The 20507-nt window shown below is 43.9% G+C and overlaps 1 pseudogene; it reads left to right on the forward strand.

Moving 5' to 3' along the window:
- Positions 1-15956: 15956 nt before the first annotated feature.
- LOC129337305 (MOB kinase activator 3A-like) lies at positions 15957-18741 on the forward strand (annotated as a pseudogene).
- The last annotated feature ends 1766 nt before the right edge of the window (positions 18742-20507 follow it).

Below are 20507 nucleotides of genomic sequence, written 5' to 3' on the forward strand. Positions count from 1 at the left end.
GAGGCTGTCAAACCATGGAAGGACAGAAGCAAAAGAGAATGACTCATTTTATCTCTCATCAAATTTAACTGAAAATCATTTTCAATCATGGACTGCGGGGGAGGGGGAAGTTAAAATTCCACAAGTTTTATTTAAAGAGATTTGGGTTTTTTTTCCTGTTTTTGCACTGTATTACCTAACTTTATATATATTAAATTGTTTACTTCTAAACAAAACTTGGTGGCAATTCTAGTTCCAACATTACAATTATGGTTGCTAATCTCCAGGTGGGGCCAAGAGCTCTCCTGGTATTATGACTCAACTCCAAAGTACAGACATCAGTTCCCCCAGAGAAAATACTTTTTTAGGTTTGTAGCTGTGTTGATCTGCAGTAGAACAGTAGGATTTGAGTCCAGTGGCACCTTAGAAACCAACAAGATTTTCAGGGTATAGAGAGCTCCCTTGTCTATAGGAGAGAGCTCTGTCTCTCAGAAGTCACCCTGAAAATCTTGTTGGTCTCTAAGGTGCCACTGGACTCAAACCCTGGAGAAAATGGCTGCTTTGGAGGGTGAACGCTATGGCTTTATATCGATCTCTCCTCTCCTCAAACTCTGCTCTCTCCAGACTCCACCCCCAAATCTTCTGGAATTTTCCAATCTGGTGTCGGCAACTCTAATTACAATGCCTTTGACTATTTTCTCTAATCTCCTTCTGCTCCTTCTGCTCGGCATCAAAATGTTAATGAAGAACTGTGAATGGTAGAGCAAACTGTTATTTTCTGTTCTCTCTCTCTGGGTTGTCCATCTCCTTCCGACACATCTCAACAACAAAACGGTAGAACCAAGTTTTGGCAAGTCGGCATCACAATTTAAGCAGCTTCTTGAATCAGATCAAACGGTAGCCTTTTGTGCGATTCCGCAGTGACCGTCTATGGGCTTTTTAGCAGTGGAATATGCCATTTTAATTCCTGAAACTATTAAATTAGCAATAACTATTCTACTTTTAACAGCATGTGGGGGCTTCGAGATGACAATTTAGACTTTGTTGAGAGGCTGCAAAATGTCTTTCAGCAGTTAGCCCTTTAAACATCACTCCCTCCTTGCCACCTAAAACACTTTTATTAAAAGCTAATTTAGTGACATGAGAGGTAATGGGATAATTATCCTGAAGTCAGAAGTCCCCCTTTAGGACAAGTATATCACATATCCACACTAAAAAGGAAAACTGACAGTCACCTAACAGTTTGCTAGCTGCTAATTAGGAGCTGAAAGCTTATTCTTTTTTTTAAAAAAAAACCACTCCCAGATGGAGAAATGATAAAGGAAGGAAGGCTATCAACTTGCTAGGGACCCCTAAAATGATGGCAACCATCAACTTTATTACAGTAGCCCTTATTGCAGTATGGAGGTGAGAACCATACTTAATCTAGGCATCGAGGGTATGTTCTCCAGACTGAGGGCCAAGCTACACATGACGAATGACACTTGAACGGCAAGTGGATTTAGTGGAGGGCAAGTGAACAGGGAGAAATACACTTGCTGTTCAAGTGTCATTCGTCATGTGTAGCTTGGCCCTGAGATTCCTGAAATCCATTGCTGGATCTGGAGTGATAGCCAATGGCAGGGCTGCTATTACCAGTTCCTGCGGCCTTTGTTTTCTAGACTTGAGCATACGTAGCCCATGATAGCTCGGAACCAAACTACAAGTGACACCTGACACAGGTTGGACACTTGTCAGCTTCCCTCAAGTTTTGATGTAGGCATCCTGGTCTTGCAGCTTGGCTCTCCGACTGCTGTCCAATGGACTTTTCAACTGTCGCTTGTCCAACATTCCGCCAAGCTGCCTACATTTCCCATCAAAACTTGAGGGAAGCTGACAAGTGTCCAACCTGTGTCATTCGTCACTTGTAGCTTGGCTCTCATTTGTTTAGTCTGAACCTCATGAGATTCCTGGGCCAAGTCTTATCCCTGACTGGTACTTGGCTGCCTGCAACCTAATATACACTGCTGTCAAGACTCCTCCAGTTTCACAAAGAGGACTCTGCACTCTGTGCAGTGTGATATAGAATATGTTCTGTGCAATATGACTGTTGCTTTAAAAACACTTTAAGGGATACTGTGGCTATGTTTGATAGAGTACTCTTCGTTCTGTCATCAGTTTCGATGCTTACCACCCTTTGGAACAGCCATATTTCAATGAATATATGGGCTTTGTCAGGAACTGCATCACTGTGAGGATGTAATCCCTTTGCTTTCTGGATTAGGACCTAGAAACAAGATATTTGGGAGTACAAGAAATGTACTTAATTTCAGTTCTATGGACTGAGATAATTGGTGTTCATGACCTTGTAACACACTGAGTATTATTAAGCAAATGTTTAGTGCTTAGAGGCTCTATGATCTAAGACTTTGAAGGTTCTGTGAAGTGTTAATTGGTATGTATGACGGTATTGTGAAGTGTTAATGTTATATATAAGTATAGAAGAGACTGCATTGTTCTATGTGGAATAAAGAATATATGGGTCTAAAGAAATAAATGTTGTCATTTTATAGCACATCCTATTGACTGATTGCTTAAGAATAATTTATTGGGACGTGAGCCCTTTACACGGCATGTCCTCCAGGAGGCCTGGTTTCTGTAAACTGGAGTTGTGATTAGATTTGCCAACTTGGTATTGGGAAATTCCTGGAGATTTGGGGGTGGAGCCTGTTGTGGTGTGGTTTGGGGAGGAGAGGGGAAGGATCTCAGTGAGGTATAATGCTATAGAGTTCACCCCCCCCCCCCAAGCAGCCATTTTCTTCAGGTGAACTAAACTTAATAGGCTGGGAGATCTCCAGACCTCACCTGGAGTTTGGCAACCCTAGTTGTAATTGTGAGAGAATTCCAAGTAACATTGCAGGGGGTGTATATGAATTCTATCTCCTTTCAGTTGTTGCAGTCTAGCAGGCAGGCAAGTGAGGCAGAATTTCCTGGAAGTGTAAGCTGGTTACTTGTGTAGCCCCAGCCCTAGGCTTGCCCCTCTCTTTATCATATTCTCTATAATATTTTGGAAATTTAAATATAAACAAGTAAAATGTCCAGCAAATGACAGAAATGTAAACAGAATGTATTGGTCCTTGTCTTCCTCTGTATTTATTTTTTCACTTTGAACCCTTTGTTTCCAAGCCCTGGCACTATGGTAGTTTCCACTCCCTTCCATAGTATGAGATGCAGTGTTTGGAAACCATGCAAATAGACCTGAGATATTTTAGTGCATAAAGCCTCTTTGAGCCAAGGCCAAGTTAAAGCAAGGATACAATGTATAGATATTTGATGGAGAAATCTATGTGCAGTCAAAGAAGAAACAAAATCTGTCAGGTTTCCAAACACTTGAAAGGGAGGAAATGTTATCTGGCCAAATAAACAGACACCGTGGACATGCAGAGAGGTTGTTGCAGATGTCAAGATTTGCAGTGAAATCCAAAGTATATAGAAAATGTCTTTCTCTTTTTAACATTCCATAACACTACTTCAAAGGCCTCAGGAACCATGCAGGACTCTGCCCCTGAAACAAATGCCTTCTCCATGGCATATGGCAGGATTATCACTTCTGCGAGGGGAGGGAGAGAGACAGAGCCACTTCTGAACACCAACAAGTGCAATTTTTCAAAGGAGGGCCCCCAAAGTCCCTCTACTGAGCAAAGGGAAATCCACTACTGTGTTTCTAACAGGAGAGATCTAGAGCACTTTAGTGTCCGAGGAAAATCCTTTGAAAATTTCTCTGAGTAGGGTGTGAAAGGGGGAGTGGGTCACCGCGAGGGCATCTGGCAACAGCTCTTATCGCTGTTCCAGAACACAAGAAGCCAAGCTGGATCAGATTCATGGTCCATGTAGTCCCACAACCTCTTTCCAAGAGTAGTCAATCAGACGGTCTCAGGAAACCCCAAGCACGGTTTGAAGACAAGAGCCTCTGTCCCAGCATTTCTCCAGCTGCAACTAGTATTCACGGCTTTGTCAGGGAATGAGTCTCAGTGGTAGAGCATTATGCAGAAGGTCCTCCTAGGTTCCATCCACAGAAAATCTACTTGAATCAGGCAGCGGGTGATGTGAAAGACCTCTTCCTGAAACCCTGGAGAGCCACTGCCAGCCAGAGCACAGAAAACCCTTCTTGGCAGACCAAGGGTCTGACAGTATAAGGCAGCTGCGTGTGTTCTCATCAAGGGAAGAGGCTGTGGCTCGGTGGAAGAGCATCTGCTTTGCATGCAGAAGGTTGCAGGTTCAGTCTCCAGCATCTCCCATATCTCTTTGTCTGCTTGTGCAGAAGTAAGTGACTACAAAAGGATCAGGCAATATGTGATATGAAAAACCTTGAACTGAGATGCTGGAAAGCCACTTCCAATCAGAGTAGACAATACCAATCTTGATTGTGTGTGTGTATGTGACAATATAAAGCAACTTCATGCGTTCAGCTAAGAAAATGCAGAAAGTCCCAGGTTTGGTCAAAAAGATCAGGCGGTAGGTTTGGAGAACAGTGAGCAGCTTCTAGTCAGAGTGGTCCGTACTGACCAATAGCCTGACTCAGTTGGTGGCAGCTTCATATGCTTATGCTGATTGTACCAAATTCATTTGCCTGAAATCCCTCAAATCTATTCCCCCTTCACCCCTGTTTTTCCTAGGCATGTTGTGCATTTGTGAACAATCTCGCTTCTGTATGTTTGTAAGTTTCCCCCTTTTTAAAAAACAAAACTCTTTCATTCAAAGATCACCGGTCTTGATTACCTCCTTGAGGAAGGGACCCCGTAAATACTGGTGGAGATATCCCATTGTTACCCCTCTTGCATAGCCTTCCTCCTTGCTGCTAATTCCCCCCAGTTACTTGCAAGGAGGCCCATTCCTGGTAAGAGATAAATGGTGGAGCTTGTGGGCAACACCCTGTACTTCTATCACTGGTGATTTGCAACCACGAGGCATAGATCTACAGTCATAGGGAATCTTCCCTGTAGGTACACTGAGAGCCAGTTTGGTGTAGTGGTTAAGAGCGAGGGACTCCAATCTGGAGAGCTGGGTTTGATTCCCCACTCCTCCACTTGAAGCCAGCTGGGTGACCTTGGGCTAGTCACAGCTCTCTAGAGCTCTCTCAGCCCCACCCACCTCACAGGGTGTTTTGTTGAGGGGATAATAATGGCATACTTTGTAAACCGCTCTGAATGGGCATTAAGTTATCCTGAAGGGCGGTATATAAATCAAATGTTGTTGTTGTTGTTATTATTACACTCGAGCCGGTCTGTGTGAATGTGACTCTTGTGTGCCTGTATCTTTCGTCTCCTCTGATTTGGGTTGGAATCCTTCCCCTTTCCCCACTTTGGGTTCGTACTGTCAAGAATTGGCAAATTACTATAAATTCAGGGCCACCTCTACCAACTCTGTGTCACCCCTCACCCCCCTGTTAGCCTGGCTCTCCCCATGGTGTTGGTCCCCTCCCTCAATCACTAGTTTGTTTCCTTCCCCACCAGCTCCTCTTGTCAGCTCACCCCTGCTAGCTTCGGAGTCTCCTTGCCACTGCTGGCTGATTAGGGAAAGATTTTTGAGATATAAGTGCCAGCATTAACAGCCACACTGGAGACGTGGTGGAGAATGGATATCCTTGGGGAGGGACTTCCACAGTGCAGGGGCCATTCAGTGAGTGATCTGTTGAATGTGAAAGACCCACACGAACAGCAGAGCAACATCTGAAGAACTTAACAGGAGAGAATAAAAGGAAGGGGCCACTCCCTAGGGCTGCCAACTCTGGGCTAGGGAATTCCTGGGGATTTGGAGGTACATCTTGGGAAGGGTTGGGGGTTGGGAAGACTCTCAGCAGGGTACAATTATATACAGTCTGCTGTCCAAAGAAGCCATTTTCTCCAGGAGAACTGAGTTCTGTTTTCTGGAAATCAATTGTAATTTTGGGAGATCTCCGGGTCCCACAGGGAGGGTGGCAACCCTATCAATTCCTGAAATACCTTATGCTCAAGGGTCATAACAATGATTGCCAGCATCTTGAATGCAGTTCGGTGACAAAAAGAGAGTGACTGGGTAGCCAATCCAGCTCATCCAAAATAGAGGTAAGGTACACCTTATGCGCTAGAGTTGCCAGGTTCCCCGGGGGCTAAACTATGAGATGGGGGGGGGGGGGAGTACTCACTCGATGCACATGCAAACTGAGATCATGTTTCCACACACTCATGTGCTGCTGGAAAATGACATCATTTTTCCTGTATCATGGAACAATCACGCAGTCAGCCTTCCCCCCTCCACCAGGCAAGTGAGTGGGGGGGGGCTGTTGGGGACGAGGGATCTCCACTCCCACCCCCCACCCCCATAGGGGACTGGCAATCTCACTTATGCCTTGTCCTGGTTCAAAAGAAGGAAACAATTGTAATTTGAGGACTTGGGTAAAGCTAGGCCATAGTTTATGTTCTATAGCACAACCCCAGTATACAGATTCCAAAGCCCCTTGTGTGCATTCACCAGCAGGTCATGTCCGTCACATTTATTCTGATGAAGCATCATTGAAGTCAAACTGGGTGGTCCATCCCTCACACTCATACCAGCCTAGCTTTCTTTACCTTCCCTCGCCCAATGCTTCCATGCCCTCCATGTACCCTTCAGCTTTATTCATGAATGCGTTCAACATCTCTAACTCTCATTTATGCTGTTTGCTTCACTGGCTGTACTTGACAATTCACTCCTTGTGTTTACTACCCTTTGAATGAAGTAGTTTTCCTGGAATTCAGGTGCAGTTAAGTGATAATAGTGCTCCTGCTCTGTTTTATGAGGCAATAATCTGGATTGGCCGAGTCATTTATCCCGATACGGAATAATGCCAGTGAAACAGTTTGATGGCACTGTTATTGTTCTTGGACTCAAAATAAGGTTTTAAATAAACTGTTTTGACAAGAAGCCATTTATTGAGGATTGGCCTGTGTTAATCTTACAATTCTACATTAGATAAATTTGGAGTTACCTTGTCCTGGAGAGCGAAAGGTGTGTGTGTATTCATGTGTGCACAGATGTTGAAACAGGGATTGTCAAAATTACTTTTTTAAGTTTACCATCTAAGATTTTGACACCATAGTATACTTATATTAAAAGAGAGAGAAATTTACAGCCCTATGCTAAAGTAAACCCAACTAATTCATCCAGGGTCCATTCAATAAGGCTGCTTATTTACATATAAATTAATCAAAACCTAAACAGAAAATACCCCATTCATTAAGACAGTTATTATAACTAATCTAAATTGAAAGACACCCTGACCTAGATAGCCAGGGCAAGCCTGGTCTCATCAGATCTCAGAAACTAAGCAGGTCAACCGTGGTTAGTAATTTAATGGGAAACCTCCAACAAAGACTGCAGGCAACGGCAAACCACCTCTGTTAGTCTCTTCCCTTGAAAACCCCACCAGGGGGGCACCATAAGTCAGCTATGACTTGATGGCACTCTCCACCACCAATTGAAAGATAGCAATAGCCTTTGGCTCTGGCTATTATTCTGAACCCCAGCTGTCTGGTTCTGAATTCATGGAGGTCAGAAGGACGGGGAAGAATCACCTCCCTGTATTCACAGATTGTGAAACTGGAAGGATGAGGAAGTTTTCTTTCTTTCTCTCTTTCTCTCTTTCTAGTCTGCCTTTCTCACTCTGAGCCAAGCTACAAGTGATGGATTACACTTGCCTGGCAAGTGAACAGTCTCACGTGTATTCCAACTATGTTGCCTTGATCAAGCGGAGAGCAAGTGAATGGTAAGTGAACAGGGAGGAATACACGTGAGTCTGTTCACTTGCCAGGCAAGTGTTGCCTGGCAAGTGAACAGTGTTATTCGTCACCAATTGAAAGATAGCAATAGCCTTTGGCTCTGGCTATTATTCTGAACCCCAGGTTGTTACTGATCATTACTAATTTTAAATATATAGGTGTCTTCCTGAAGTGACAAGAAATAATATTTGATAAAAGAGACGAATGCCACTTACACTGCCTATTTGTCATGTTTGCTGAAGACCCCACCAATTTTAACCATTATCATATTGATTGCTATCATTTGAAATGTCATAGAAACGTTTTGTGTTAAATAGTATTCTTAGTCAGAAATGTTCTGAGTGCTGCAAAAAGCTATAAGGAAAAATGTGGTAGGAAATTCAGGGACAATGTTTGCAACATCCTTTTGCTGACATGACAGAGAAGTAGCTCCATGTGGGATGGGTGTTAGCAGCACTGTGCCATTCTTGGCTTGGCTAGACAGAAACAGGGCCAGGCAGTAGTAGCACCACCCCTCAAATCTCTCAGCATTTGTGGAGGCAGTATTGCGAACCCTACCGACCAACCTCTGATGTGAAAAGCAAAACAGGAAGTGAGAAAGGAAGTACTTTAAAGTAGTTCTTATTAGAAACCTACAGTTTTCTTTCAGTTACTTCAGGAGCTTTCTTTTCTGTCTCTGCTGTGTTTTGCTAATAAGGGCATACGAAGCTGTGTTCCTTAGTGGAAGGGGGATGAGAGGCTCTGGGTTTTCTTGACTGATTGCAGGCTGCAGCCACTAAGATTCCTTAAATGTGTGAGGTAGTCCAATCGCGAAGCAGATGGGGTGGGATTCTGAAACAGATAAGAGTTGGTTTCATATACTGCAGCTTGCCTGTTTGTAGGAAAGAGGGATGCAACTCCAAGAGAGAGGAATTGTTTGCAAGTTTTCTTGTGCCAAAGTATAGTGTACTGTTTTAATACCATATTATCCCTTTTTTATTTTCTTAGCTTTCTTCTTAAATACGGTTTATGGTTTGTGTGTGTGTGTGTTTTCTAATTCCTTTGGGAAGTCTTGTTTTGTTTTCACTAGGGGCTTGCTCCTCAACCTTCTTTCCTGCCTTATTATTGGATTTGTCGCTTGCCTTCTGATTTCCTTCTGCTACTTCTGGCTCTTCGGAGCCCGATTTTTTATTTATCCTCCCCGCCCAGTCTTATACGCTTCATCAGGGCTCATTTCAAGGGGGAACGCGCAGGAACGCAGTTCCGGTAGTTCTCCAAAGAGGTCACATGTCAGGTGGCCCCGCTCACCTGACTCTTGGCTATTTTGGGCCCATTGCAGCCTGGATTGGGGCTGAAACGGCCCGGATTGGGCCTCTGACGGGTGGTGGATCACTCTCCCACTCAGCAGCAGCCCAATCCTGCCCATTTTGGGCCCCCCTTTGGCCATTTTCAGCCCCTTTTTGCCATTTTGGGCCCCATTTCAGCCCCGAATGGACAGGATTGGGTCCAAAACAGCCAGGATAGGTGAGGTCACGGGGTGTGGCATATGCAAATCAGTTATGCTAATGACACACATCTGGTGATGTCAAGGGACATGGCATATGCTAATGAGTTATGCTAATGAGTTCCTCCAGCTCTTTTTCTACGAAATGACCCCCTGCGCTTCATCATTTCTTTGTCTCTGTGTGTGACTTGCTGTTATTATGTGTTGCCTCAGTGTCCTTTACCTAACCCTTTTGATTTTTAATCCCCCCCCTTGGGTGCCCCAAGTGTAACCCAAGCACAACACTTTAACTTTATTTCTTTATTTTATCACACACAGTCCAGTAATGAAATTACATACATTTCATACACACATTAGAGTATCTTATCTGACACCTGTGCACAAACACAGCATCTCATCGTGACTGGCGGGGGTTCTTCTGGCTCTGGTGGGAAGAACGTGCAGCATGGTGGGGGCAGATCTGGTAGAGAGAGACGGAGAAGAAGGGGTGTTTTGAAAAAGCAGCAGCCAACAGTAATAGCAGGTTTCCTGGCATTGGAACTTCCCCCTGCAAGCGCAAGCTACTGTTTTTCAAGCTAAGTGCCTGCAGTGCCAATTCCTCAAGCTGCTTTATGTGTTACTGTTTCCGACTCCTATCCATTCTCTCATAGACTTTGATTTTAAACATGGGCACCCTTTCATTGCTTCAAAAAAAGGGAGGACATTTTTGCTTTATCTGTCTGATATTTGGCACTGTAGAGGCCTTAGTGCCCTGACCTGGATAACCCAGGCAATCCCAAGCTTGTCAGATCTTGGAAGCTAAGCAGGGTTGGTCTTGGTTAGTAATTGGGTGGGAGACCTCCAATGAAGATCAAGGTTGCAGAGGCAGGCAACGGCAAACCACCTCTGTTAATCTCTTGCCTTGAAAACAGCTATGACTTGATGGCACTCTCCAGCACCAGATGTGCCTGGGTTATCCACGTATGGTGGGCAGGGAAAGGGGGAAGGGTGTACCACCTGGAATGTTGAAATCCATGTTGGTACTGAGTTGTATTTTACTGGTTTTATTTGTTGTAATTTAGCTATGATTGTAACCCACCCTGAGCCTGCTTGCAGGGAGGGAGAGCTAAAAATCCAATCGATCGACCGACCGACCGACCGACCGACCGACCGACCGACCGATCGATCGATCGATCGATCGATCGATCAATCAATCAATCAATCAATCAATCAATCAATCAATCAATTAATCAATCAATCAATGTCTTAGGGGAGTACTGCAGTCCCCCTGAGCTTTGTCCAGTTCAGATAGAAAAGCAGAAAGGTACAGAACCAAGAAAGGGGGGAAGGGGGTATTTCCATTGAAACAAATGGGAAATAGTAACAAAATAGAATTATGAAAATGAAACAACAATAATGAAACAATAACAAAACAAAGCCATGCAAAACAGTAATAAAACAGTCCCTTTGATAATAATAAGAACAAAAGCAACAACACAAACAAGGCATGGGTACATTCTTTTGTGCATGTAGATTTCTTTTTCACCTTTTCTTAAAGTCATCTCCTATATGTGTGCCTTTTGTGGTGGAGGGTTAGAAATAGACATGGGCACGATCCAAAAAATAATCCCAATTTAGCTGATCATGATTCCGTGGTGGTGCCGAACCCAGGTACCCGAACCTCACCGATCAAGTCCCGTTTCCGATACAGAATCGGGAATTGGGCATCGGGAATCGGGAGGGCGCCCCACCACCAACACTCCCCCAGATCAGAGTGACCAGGCACTAGAGTGTGTAATACTGTGTGAGCCCTCAGCCAAGGAGGTGCCTACTGAGCTTGGCCCCAGAGCTAGACGGCAGCCCTGGAAGCAGAGAGAATAGGAATAGAGCCCAACCCCAGCTGCAACACTCCCCCCCCCCCCAGACCTGAGCCCTCAGCTGAGGTCCTCACTGAGCTTGGCCCCAGAGCTAGGCAGCAGCCCTGGAACCAGAGGAGATAGCTCCCTATTCCCTAATTCCCTATCCACTGAAGCCCAAAGCTAAAGCTCCCTCTCTCTCTCTCTCTCTCTCTCTTGCGCTTTCTCTCTCCAAAAGCGGCAAGCGAGAGCTCGCCTCTGTCCCACTCCACCTGTGAGCAGAAAGTGAAACTTTGTTGCGCAGCACATGGCTATTTATAAAGCCTGGGTCTGCTACGCAGGAGGGCTGTGTTTGGCCGTAAGAGCTGCCTCTCAGGCTTTGCAGGGATGAGATTCGGGGACCCATGGCTACAGAAGAACACCCCCTTCCCCCGCCCTCCCCTCTCTTCTCCCAAATGGACGAGACGGGTGCGTGCTTTTCTGGCTGCTCTGTGGTTGGAAGGAAGCCCTGCTGATAAAGGAAAGCTGGGCTTCCATTCGCGTTTCCAGGGCGACAGAAGGAGGGCAAACAGCTCCGGCATTCCCCAGGCTCCGTTTCCACGGGGCTCCGTTCCCTCAGGAACAGATGGCTGGCGCCAGACTGTATGCAGACCGCAATCCCGAACGTAAACCGATCGATCCGATCGAGACCCAATAGAGCTCCCCACCCAAGCGCTGAACCAGGAGCCATGGACGGAACCGATCAGCCCGGCCCCGATGGTGCAAACGCCAAAATTGGGGCAATTTTCAGACCATAATTCCGATCGTGCCCATGTCTAGTTAGAAACAACCCCCGTCTTTAAGAGAGGTTGAAATAGAAATCTATGTGTGCAATAGCAGTCTGAATAGCCCCAATCTTGTCAAAGCTTCAAACCTAAGCAAGGTTAGCGATGTTAGTAGTTGGATGGGAAACCACATATGCATTTGCACAATCTCACATACACACATGTGTCCTCTCTCTGTGCATATACATACACATTCCCTCTCTTTTGTGCTTGTATGTTCACATAAACCTCTCACACGGCTGCACCTCTTCTCACATCAATCCATGTGTATGCACATACTTATACATGCTTATACTTTGCAAAAATGGGATAGTGAGGAAGCGTAATGTGCGTCCTCCCTCTACACTAATCCTCACATTCATATGCTTCCCTTTTTTTCTGTTGCTTAGTCTCAAGTTCTTTTCTTGCCCTTATTTCTCCCTACCCTCTCATCCAACTCTCAACTAGACTGTGGGATTATTTGTACACTTTTAGGGAATCTTGTTTTATGCATTATTATCTCATCCTTCGGACAGCACACATGATATTCCCTTCCTCATTTTATCCTCACAACAACCCTGTGAGGTAGATGAGGTTGTCACTGGACCAAGATTACCAGACAAACTTCATGCAAAGTGTGGATTTGACCCTGTGTCCTCCCAGATCCTGAGCCAACATTTTAACTACCACACTCTTTGCTACTGCCAACTAATTCAATGAAGTGAGCTATGTGACTCAGGAAAGCTCATACCCTACCACAAATTTTATTAATCTTATAGGTGCTACTGCTCTTTTCTAAAGCTAATTCAATGGTTACTTTTGATGTTTTTATTGATATATTGATTTTATTGCTATTATCTGCCTCAGATCCAAGTTTTCTGGGAGAAAGGTAGACTTGTAAATATCTGAAGTAAACTAAGAGCCACATGGTCTTTTGCACTGGGATTCCCTTTTTATATATGATAATCATTTTCTACATAGAGGATCCTTTTGCTTGTATTTCCTGCTCCTATTTCAAAGTGCAGATTCCTACCAATGATTCAAGATGTACTTTGTATTCACGGTGCCTCTCTCATGCATCAAAGTTTGGTTCTCCCTATTCCGCCCCCCCCCCACTCAAATTATATAATATGAAACCAATGCAATTTGTGGAACACAGAATATTGTCAAATAAATTCGTACACAGCATTAAACTGTGTATTAAAGATGTTGTAAAGAACAGGGAAAACAGAAAACAATAAAGAAGAACTCTACAAAAGGCAGAAATTGGGAACATGGTTTTGTTTTGTTTTTTGGCAAAATCAAGGCTCAAGGTAGAATTCAGCAATAACAGTATCATCCGACAAATAGGTTGTTTTTATTGCAGAGGAAGGAACTGCATATACATTAAAGTCTCTCTATTCTTTCCACTTGTAACTGAGCTGTAACTTGATGGCGAGGTTGCAGGCTAGACCTTTACAGCACCCTGAAGTTACTGTTGTGGTTTTTGATACTTAAAAAATATTATTATTGTGACTTTAAAATGCACTCACACTGCTTCATAGTTAAAGTGGTTATTTTTTCAGGAATATGGTTCCCTAGGTATGTGTCTCTTATCCTGCATCATGACAAATAGCTATTCTGATTGATTGCTTTCACATTTGTGACCCTTTAGTAGATATAGTATATGAAGCAACTAGTGCTGGAAAGCCAGTAGAAGCCAAGTAGCTTAAAAAAATGAGTTGATTTTGGGATGGGCTTGACTAAATGGAGAGTTGTGTCCTTGTAAGTTTGTTGATCATATTTCTTTTTGAAGACTGTAACATCCCTGGCTGTTACGCACCTGCCCATGATGAGCATAGCACCTTGATAGTCAGTCGATAGAAAGTGATCCAATAGTCTATATTTTTCTGTAACATTCAAGATCCTTTGGATTTTATTCCCAAGTCTCACAAAGCAAATGAGCACCCAAAGACACATGGACAGGTGCTGTGGGGTTGCTGTCCCAGAGCTTGAGAGAAGAACACCAATCATTTTGATTTTACCATAATCATAAGAGTATTTGAAGAGCCCGGTGGGATCAAACCAGTGATCTATCTAGTTCAGCATCTGGTTTCACACAATGGCCAGCTAGTTGCCCTGGAAGACCAACAAACAGGGCACAGAGGTCAAAGTCCTTCCCCTGAAGTTGCCTCTTAGCACTTTTATTTACTGCTTCTAAATATGAAGGATCCTTTTAGTCAGGGCAGGGGTCATTTCGTAGGAAAAGAGCTGCAGGAACTCATTAGCATAACTCATTAGCATATGCCAGGCCCCTTGACATCACCGGAAGTGTGTCATTAGCATAACTGATTTGCATATGCCACAGCCCCTGACCTCACCTATCCTGGTTGTTTTGGACCCAATCCCGGCCATTCAGGGCCGAAATTGGGCCCAAAATGGCAAAAAGGGGCTGAAAATAGCTGAAAAGGGGCCTAAAATGGTCAGAACTGGGCCACTGCTGAGTGGGAGAGTGACCCACCACCCGTCAGAGGCCCGATCCAGGCCATTTTGGGATCAGTCCTGGCTGTTTTAGGCCCGATCCTGGCCATTTTGGGCCGGATCCAGGCCAAAACAAATTGCCAAAAATCAGGTGGGCGGGGCGCACCTGACATGTGACCTCTTTGGAGAACTACCGGAACTGCGTTCCTGCACATTCCCCCTCAAAATGAGCCCTGCTTTTAGTCATCATTGGCTAGTATCCTCCATGAATTTGTCTAATCCCCTTTTAAAGCTATTCATGCTCATCATGACCATTGCTACATCCACCGGGGCTGTATTCCATGATTTAAAGGAAAGAAGGACTTCTTTCTATCTGCCGTCTATCAACTTCATTTGGTACCCTGAAGTTCTATTATTAAGGATTAGCTGAATGAAAATGTGTATTAAATATACTCTTAAGGGCCTTAGAATAATAAGAGGCTCTTTCCTTGCCTTTAGTTTCATCCTCAGATCCATGGCAATATTGTTACTATGTTGGTTTCAAGCGGCATTTGGAATTCAACGCAAACTCGCCACCATTTGACCCAACATCAGCCGTCAGCCTGTGGCAGACAATTTTTGTATAGAGTTTAAGTTCTAATTGCTGTAACACCACACCACAAAAAGCTTCACCTGCCAAAATTCTATGTATTACGCTTCTGTTCGAGTCAATTGGCTTAGAAAGTTGTAACTCTGCTTAGGACGGTACTGTTAGCATTCTGTTTCTCCCCTTATGTCCTCATATATTCTACTCTTCTGTTAAATATCAGGTATCATAACAAATGGATACCACATTTCTAGAGCTACCCAATACAAGGCTCGGAAATTCATGGAGATTTTGGAGCTGAGACTGGGGAGGGCAAGGTTTGGGCAGGAGGGGACCTCATTGGGTATAACGCCTTAGAGTCCAACCTCCAAAGCAAGTGTTTTCTCCAGAGGAACTGATCTCTGTAATCAGAAGATCAGTTGCACTTCCGAAAGATCTCCAAGCTACAGCTGGAGATTGGCAAGCCTATGGCTGGCAATTGGCAGGAAATCGCAAAGTGCAGGGATTTTCCTTTTGGCATTGCACTGATGCCTGAGACTGCCAGGAATTTCTTGCTCCCTGTCCCTCACCCTGCTGCAAACCCAGTAACTATTCTGGCCCCCGTCATTAATCTTGGTCCAACAGTGAATGTTTTTCCTGGGGTCATTCAAACTAGGACAGTAGGAACTTCCCCACCGCACATCCAGTTTGGCACGCCCGAGGACAAACTGAAGAAATCGCCTGACACCTGGAGAACAACATACCAAGATTCAAATGAGGATCCTTCCTTCCTATGACAAGCCAAGAATTGAGAACAGGAAGAACGTATGGCAGCCAGTGTTCATAAAATACATGGTTTTCTCTGCACCATTTGGAACTTAATGAATCTTGACATACAGGTTGCCAGATGTCAGGAGAACCAGAGACATTTGGAGGACCTTTTAAAAAAGATCTGAAGGATACCATTGGAAGAGTTACCCACTGGAAATTGCCCAACTATTGTTGAAAGTCTTCCGCTCTTGAGAAAGTGGGGGGAAGACTTGAGACAAGGGGGAAATGGCCAATCCTTTGAAACAAGTTTTTAATAAATACAGGACCTTCCACCCCAAGTTTGAACCTGGGACTCAGCACTTCGAATTCCATAAAAAGGCCCAGGCATTGCTCAATGCTGGGTTGGATTTGAAACTGTTGGTCCAGTTGCTATCTGGTGAGGAGCTCCGTGACTGAGTGGCGGTTCACATGGTGGACTTCTTTAACCACATCAACCTAATCTATGGGACCACCAGTGATTACTGTTCGGAGAAGTCGTGTCAGGTCATGTCCAGGGGCATGAAGTATGAATACCATTGGTAGGATGATAAGTACCACAAGCCCACAGCCCTCTCAGCCCTCAAATACATGAATCTCCTCATGGATTGGATTGAGGTGCCGATAAATAAAGAAGAGCTGTTCCCCACAAACATTGGGACTCCATTTTCCAAAAACTTCCTTCGGTGGTTAAAAAGATTCTCTCTAGGCTCTTACGGGTTTTTGCCCATGTATACATTCACCATTTTGACTGGTTCGCTCAGATGGGCTCTGGGGCCCATGTGAACACCTGTTACAAGCACTTCTACTATTTTGTAAAAGAGTTCAACCTCATAGACACCAAGGAGTTGGAACCACTGAAGGAAATGACCTCATAGATGTGCCATGGAACTTTCATAATTCTGTTGCTGTACTCCGAACCATTCCACCTGCCCATCTGTCTTATTGTGGAACTGCCTTCTACTAGAGACAGCATAGTAATCTTAGAAATGTTTCCCTTTTTTTAAGAAAAGAAAAAATATATTTTTAAATAAACTTTTTCCAAGATGTCTTAGAACTCGCTGTGGAAAAAAAATTATGAAATGCTTCTAATTGTTAGATTTAAAAAAAAAAAAAAATTAGAAGTTCATCTGCCACTGAGTGGGATTGCAACTTTAAAAAACTTTTGTTGAAATAGAATGTGTGGTCACGGTCACTTTCATCTGATCTTTGTGAGGGTTGAAGAGTGCTACTTCCAGGGACCTGGGATGCTTTGCATCGTTTACAAGGATTTGTGGTGCGGCTCTCAGATGACGTGGTGAAGGCTGGCAAAATTTCACGTGTACATGTTTTTTAAAACAACTCGGAACTGTGTTTATGCCAACTGCTGGAGATACATCCAATGCTTCATAATAAAGTGTCTCAGCACTGATGCCATGACATCACTTTGGGGTCAGGCAGAAAGTCTTACACAGGTTGGACGCTTGTCAGCTTCCCTCAAGTTTTGATGGGAAATGTAGGTGTCCTGGTTTTATAGCTTGGCTCTCCATTACAGCTGCAAGACCAGGATGCCTACATTTCCCATCAAAACTTGAGGGAAGCTGACAAGTGTCCAACCTGTGTTAGGCGTCACTTGTAGCTTGGCTCATAGTGTGAGTGCAATGCTGATCCCAACCCCCGTATTTCCCCCCAGCAATTTTCATCTGCCGTCCAACTAATCAATGGCAGGCAAAGGATGGGAGATGTCCTGCTGAAATAGAAGACCTAGTCTCCCTATACTATTTCACTCCTGTAGGTTAAGCTGAGGTTGTCAATATTTTTACAAGTCTCTGCTCATGTTTCTTTAATGGCAGCAGGATCTTCAGACATTAATAACTAATAAGTGAAAATGCTTATCTCCTTGTAGTGAAAAGTTTATCTGATTGTGGTGAAGGGAGATTTTATCTCCCTGTAGTGAAAAGCTTATCTCCCTGTAGTGACCTCATCTCCATATACTATTTCACCCCTGCAGGGTAAGCTAGGGTTGTCAATATTTCTACAAGTCTCTGCTCCAGTTTCTTTAATTGCAGTAGGATCTTCAGATATTAATAAGTAAAAATGCTTATCTCCCTGTAGCGAAAAGCTTCAGCTACTGATGTCTGCAGATCCAACTGTTGGTAAAGGCATAGAGGCAAGGCAGAACACTGTTTCTGTTCAGTTGGCAACTCCAATTGTATGCATAGAACCAGGGCTTTTTTTCTGGGAAAAGAGGTGGTGGAACTCAGTGGGTTGCCCTCAGAGAAAATGGTCACATGGCTGGTGGCCCCACCCCCTGATCTCCAGACAGAGGGGACTTTAGATTGCCCTCCACGGCGCGGAGGGCCATCTAAACTCCCCTCTGTCTGGAGATCAGGGGGCGGGGCCACCAGCCATGTGACCATTTTCAAGAGGTGCCGGAACTCCATTCCCCTGCATTCCCCCTGAAAAAAAGCCCTGCATAGAACTATTCATTGATCATTTTCACTGTCGTCCTCCATGTTTTCAAAAAATGATTAATTGCAATGCAGTAGAGATACAAACTCATTGCCATTTTGCCACCCGAGTCGCTTGGAAAACTTTAGTTAGCATATCTCCAGGGTCAAGGACTCGGTGCCCTTCAACCTTCTAGCCACATTGTTGAATCATTTGTATAAAAGTCTTATCTGACTGTAGTTAATTGTCAGCATTAAACTAAAACACTGACTGCTTATTACTGAGAAATTCTAATTACTCGCATACATTAGCTTTAATTCCCTGATAAGCAAAGCTCAGTTGTATTCACATCGACTGCAAGATGGAATTAATTGGCAGCAGGTTGAAACTGCAAAACTTTATCAGTGTATGAGGGAAGCGATGTTCCAGCGGTGTAGTAAAGGCAACCTGCTTCTACCTTCTGGGGAATGACAAGCAGTTGGGAAATACTCATCAACTCTGAGTGCGATTTTGCTTACCTCTTAGAGTCTGAGCCTGGCAATGGAAAAGCCATGGAACAGTTGTGGAGGCCATATTGTTCCCTGCATGGGTCTTTTCTAGATGAGGCATCAGATCACAAGTTACTAAATGGTACGTGATCTGGATGACAAGATGGACCTTCATTCGGACAACAGGAAGGAGCTGAACCATTTATCTCTTTGAGGTACCTCATTGGTGGCCTGTGGCTGTTTGGAAGACCTTGGGTCAGTCACATAACTTTTAGGCTAACCTACCTCACAGTGTTGTGAGATAAAAATGGAGGAGAGGAGAATGTTGTAAGCCGCTTTGGGTCCCTACTGGGGAGAAAGGTGGAGTATAAATGAAGTAAAATAAAAACAAATACATTTTCTCCAACTTCTTGCTGGAAGTTGAAGAGTTTGCCTACTGCCTGAGACCACAAGGATTTGTAGGGCAGTCCTAAGTGAGTTATACCCCTTAAATCAATAGCTTAGAAATGTGTGATTCTGTTTAGGATTTGGACTGTTTTAGTGAGAGCCATTGCGTCACGATTAGGGAGTTAGACTAGGGTTGAGGAGACCTGTGTTTAAATCCCTAGCAACAGGGTGATCTTGGACCAGTGACTGTCTCTCAGATTAATCTCACAAGGATATTGTGAGGATAAGATAGCTGAGAAATGAACAACTCTGTGCTCCTTGGAAGAAAGGCAGGATTGAAAGGTTAATTCCTGAAGGATAGACATGTTAGTCTATTGTAGCAAAATAAAACAGAAGTCCAGCAGCACCTTGAAGAGTTTAAGTTACCACAGGATTCAAGATTAAAATTTGACAGAATGAGGTGCTCCATAAATGCTTGATGGCTCTTATCTTTACCTCTTTGCTGGAGCTTGCTACTAGAGAATTGGAATGTGGAGATATTTTAGAGCTTGGTTTCATAGCAAATTCTTGGCAAGTTCCTGTGTAACAAGGAAAGTGTATAAAGTTTATTCCTATCTGAGCAGCTTTTGAGGTCCCCCCCCCATCAAGAATGGCTTCCTGAATTAAAATCACACATGCAGCTATAAGTCACATATGATGGGAAATAATGTCGTGCCCATGTATGCATGAACCACCCACTTTCTCTCCTTTACCCAAAACTTCTGTAGTTAACATTTACAGGGCAGGCGACGGTTACCTTTTATTTCTCCTACAAGGCAGTAAAACCCAAATGAGTCTGTGCTGAGATTTTAATCATCAAAATAGCCCTGACTACTGATATTTTTAAAATTCCTTGTACATTATATATTTCTTTCTGATTGCCGTTATATGGCATACCATCTGTTTATGGCTCTTCCTGGGCCATTAAGGCAGGAGTTCTGGCTAGCAAGCATGGGACTTAACAGCCAGTAAAATAATGATGAATTAACACCTTATCGCTCACTGCTTTCAGGACATCAACAGTAGTTAACATTATTATCCTCTTGTTTGAAATGTTGAAGTGCAAGATCTTAAGCGGGTTCCCTTATCCAGAAAGGTTGACACCAGTGCATTTGGCTTCAGAGTTTATATGCTGATCACTGTATTCTGAGTTCTGTTAATATACTGTAGTTTAGATTGCAGAAGCAGATCTAGGGGAGAGAATTAGGTGACGGGTAGTCTTGCATTACAACGGAATGGTGGCCTCATTGGACTTTTGGTCCTTCCAAATTCCATGACACTAAAGCAAAGGTCTTTGACCTTGTTTAACCTGTAGATACTTTTGGAATTTTGAGAAGAGGTAGTGGGCGCTCATGAAGGCAGCCATGAGGGAACTAGAAAAGATCCTTAAGTGTAAGGAAGTGTCACTGGGGACTAGAGATGGACATGATCCGCATTACGATCGGAAAAAAACCCA

The sequence above is a fragment of the Eublepharis macularius genome, chromosome 11 (genome assembly GCF_028583425.1).
Source record: "Eublepharis macularius isolate TG4126 chromosome 11, MPM_Emac_v1.0, whole genome shotgun sequence".
NCBI classification, from domain to species: domain Eukaryota; kingdom Metazoa; phylum Chordata; class Lepidosauria; order Squamata; family Eublepharidae; genus Eublepharis; species Eublepharis macularius.